Source organism: Lathyrus oleraceus, chromosome 5, assembly GCF_024323335.1.
Source record: "Lathyrus oleraceus cultivar Zhongwan6 chromosome 5, CAAS_Psat_ZW6_1.0, whole genome shotgun sequence".
Classification (NCBI taxonomy): domain Eukaryota; kingdom Viridiplantae; phylum Streptophyta; class Magnoliopsida; order Fabales; family Fabaceae; genus Lathyrus; species Lathyrus oleraceus.
Genome location: NC_066583.1, coordinates 285,204,743 through 285,209,106, shown reverse-complemented (window position 1 = coordinate 285,209,106; position 4,364 = coordinate 285,204,743).

Sequence of the window (4,364 nt, the reverse complement as noted above, 5' to 3'; positions counted from 1 at the left end):
CACATTTTGATGTTGCTCTTGTTCATTTTCATATACATGTCAATTGAGCTTTTCTGATTCCAATTTTTGGTTTGATGCTTGTGTTTAACATGTTGTGTGTACATAATAATTTTCATGATCATTGGATTCATTTCTGTTTTAATGTGGATTTTCTATGTTTGATATCCAATTGTGATCACCTTGGCTTGCTCTTGCTTTATCTTGATCACTTGATGGCCTTGCCTTATGATTTGAGTTTGATCCTTTTTAGGACATGTTCTTACTTGATTAAGTGTGCTTCATGTTTATTATAAATTTCTGTTTTGACTTTTTGCTTTGCCTTTGACCCTAGTCTTGGTGCTAGTGGTTTGTACTCACCTTTTGAGCTTTGTATTTCAGGTTCAAGCATCTAGCTCTAGTGGTTGATGTGATCTCATTACTTGAGATGCAAATTACTTTGTCCATTAACCTTTGTTATGTTGTAGGTCCAATGGTGATGAACTCACTTGAGTTGCTTACACATAGGACTTGTATTGTGTGCATATGGGAAATGTCTCACTGTTGTGTCTGTTTGATTTGTCTGAATGTGAATATTGACTTGTTTGACTTTTGTACAGGTACATTAGTCGCTTTTAGCTCATTGCTTGAGCTTTGCTTTGGTTGTGGTTGGTATACCACCTAGGTAACCACTCTCTAACTCCATGTAGTCTGGAAGCCCTGTCGTTTCTTTTGGCAGGCATTTGGCTGAAGTCGTCCTTAAGAGGCAATGACTGTGATTGTTTATATTTGTGCTAAAGACCTCCTTGTCGAGGCATGTTACTTAAGTCCTCCTAAGTGAAGAGGCAATTGACAAATAGAAGGGACTAGCAGTCAGTCCCCTGTTAATCGTTGAGTCGTTCATTATGCTCGCACTACGTGCTGATGCTCTTGAACCTAACCCAAGATCCTTGTATATAGAGTCAGTCAAGTGGAGTAGGGTCCCTCATTCTGGATCCCCACGTTTTCATTGATTTAAGCTCACCCAGGCCCGGGTTAAGAGCTATGAGGTCTTATCCTCATTACCTTCCATCTGCTCACCCTGACGGTCAATGTCAGTGGTTAAGAGCCTCATCATACCCTTCCAGTGTTGGCTTGTTTGTCGAGGTTGATATGACCCCTTGGCTAAAGCCCAGCATTGTATGAGCCGCTTGTTTGCATATAGAGTGTGATACTTGTTCACCTGTGTTTGTTTACTTGCTGTTTAGGCTAGCTTGCTTCCTGTGCGAGTTAGGTTCTGATTAGAGACCTCAACTTAGGGATCATTTGCATGACAACTTCTAGGCTCGAGTCGTAGTCTCCCTATTAGTCTGTTATCTCCCTAGTCTCTGGTTAGGAGAAAGTTCCTCCCCTGTTAAGGGGAACTACGTCGCCCTGATTCTCATACCAGATGAGATACGTAGGCAGGAGGTTGAGCGAGATCTCTCTGGGCACTCTTTTTCTTTTTCAACCCTTTTGTTTTGTGTGTGTGTTTGTGCACCCTTTCATTGTTCGGAGTCTGATGTAAGGTCATCTATTGGCATTCGGTTTCCCGTTTGTTTGTTGTCCGTTAGGAGTCTGATGTAAGTCCATCTACTGGCATTCGGTTTTCCGTTTGTTTGTTGTTTGTCAGGAGTTGGATGTAAGCCCATTTATTGGCATTCCGTTTCCTGTTTGTTGCTTGTTTGTTTTGAGGAGTTGGATGTAAGCCCATTGATTGGCATTTCGTTTCCTATTTGCGTGTGTTTGTTTGGAGTCAGATGTAAGACCATCGATTAGCATTCCGTTTCCAGTTGTGTGTTTCGTTTGACGTCTCAGCGTCTCTTTCAGCGTTTCGTTTTGGCGTGCGTTAGCCGAGCTACGAGTGCTCTGATTCTTACTCTAGTTAGAGAAGATACGTATGCATAGGATGCGATGTCCTAGCGAGCATGTCTCCCATTTCCCCGAACTACGTTGACTCTGATGTTTGTTTCTGACAAACTACGTAGGCCCAGGATGCGATATCCTGCCGAGTCCGTTTCCTCCGTCTTCTCCACCTATTTATCTTTCCAGTTTGTGCAGTTTCCTTGAGCAGTTTATTAGCAACCTTTTTCTATTCTTTTGAGCGTGGATCCCGTCGAGTATGACGGACGTGAGGGGTGCTAATACCTTCCCCTTGCGTAACCGACTCCCGTACCTTGCAATCTCTGGTCGTAAGACCATTCCTTTTCCTTTCCAGGTTTACTTCGAGCGTTTCCTTTCCCTCCTTTGGGATAAATAACGCACGGTGGCGGCTCTGTGTCTTCTCCCGCCGGTTGTTTTTCGCGTATGCGATAGCTGGCGACTCTGCTGGGGAAATCTAAAGTTGACCTCTTGCTGGTCCATCTTCCCTAAGCGAGTCAATCCTAGCGCTCTCTAGGGTAGTTTTGGTTGCTTTTACTGCTTATTTATTGCGTTTATGATTATTATACTGTGATTGTATATATTTGCATATATGTTTGCATGCATCATATTATCATTGTGCTGGATTCTGTACAGGTTGGTTCCTCTGATTTGGGGTGGGTGTTCTGAGTGGGGCTAAAACCCAGGCCCGAGTATACACCTAAGATTAGCGTGGTCTCATGTTTCTTCACATGTTGTCATGACATGATGGGGAGACGTGACATACCACAGCCGGACGAGGTTCATTTGAGAGAGTCCTTCCGTTTGGAGTATTCCACTCAGGATGAATTATCTCTTTTGAGTTGTTGACTTCGGTGACCGTTCTTTCCCGGATCTTTGGTTTAGATGATCTTATGAGAGCTGCAACGGCACACCCAAAAGGGCAAACCCATTGAGTATCTTGCCCGATTGTCGAGACCATTATCCGCCTTAGGATGACCTGATTAGAATTCACCTGTGAGGGGAGGGTTTGATCCTTACAGCACAGGTTCTGTCAGGGATTCTGTGATGGTGACTTTGGTTCAGTCGGATTTATGGACATTTATTTTTGGGACGCCGAAGTTTTGTCCGTGGTTTATCAGTGGGTTCCGTTTATTTCGGATCCCCGGGTTGAATCCAAGGGTACTTGTTCAGAGGATCTTGTTGTCATCCGTTCAGCGGATGTTCCTGTGATGATGGTGATGTATCCTCCGTTCCGTTTATTTCGGAACTCCCCAAGTTGGATTTGTGGTTACTCGGGCCCTCAGATGATTATGATCAGTTCAGAGACTGGAACTTCCGTACAGTTGATGTTCAGATGACTTGGAAGATGGCACAGTGACTTGCATTCATGCATCTGCATCATTCCCATTTCGCATTCATCTGCATCTAACTCATGTCTATCCATACTCAGGGAACATTCTCGATTGAGATTCTGGTTGAGAGACATCCTGATGTCAGAATGTTATTGTCAAATTATTATCCGTCCCGAGGAAGCCAGGATCGAAGGACAGAATGTTCCTCATACGGATAAACATTGCATTCATGTGTGAGTCATAATAACCTGGCTTCTGTTTTGCAGGTGTCGGTTTCTGACCTGTTTGATTGACTCAGGAATCATTGCTCGCGCACGCCGAGTCAATCCTCTGCACGTAGCTCGTCCGCACAGATGTCCTACCAGACGCAACAAACCCAGACTGATGGATCCACCCAACACTGACATTCTCGAGCTGAAAGAGAAGATGAGTGAATTGATCAACGTCATGCAAGGGTTCGCCTTGGGGCAGCAAGCGATCGCCGAAAAGGTGGATAAGGCCGAGGCTTTAGCCAGGGCAGAAGGAAAATAGGCGGGGGAAGGAGGGTAAATTTGGGATCGGATATCAGCCGGGCCAAGACTCGTCTGGGCAGAATAGAGGGCGTCGTCAACCGTTCACGTTCACCAGTGCTGGAAGGTTAGATCCAGCTCGCGTTTGTGCGGTGGGTGAAGAGATCGACGGTGACTGTGAGCTCGATTCGTGGATAAAATCGTGCGTACCAAGGATGGATGTCCAGAACTGGAAGGCCTAAAAGATCATCACTATCACTCTACGTGAAGAGTAATATTTCTGTTTTTCAATTATGTTTGCATGAAAGCCATACGTTTTGCCCGAAACGTAATGGTCCATTTTAAGGGCCACCTCATGTGTTTCATTTTGCAACATTTTGCATCAGTAATAAATGGATGTTTTGCACATTAAAAGCGGTGTTCCCTGTTTTTCATTTATTTTTGCAGTTTAAAAAAATTAAAACGGCAATGTTTGTTTTCATTTTCCTTTCCTTTTGATTTGTCTCGTTCCGGCCTCAAAAGCAATGCATGAATCGACATTCATGCAACTGCGATCATTCTCCGGATCTCATTGATAACAATTCTGTTACACCCTCATATGACTTCGACAATCCAATCTATCATGCCAAAGAAGAAGGCGAAGAAG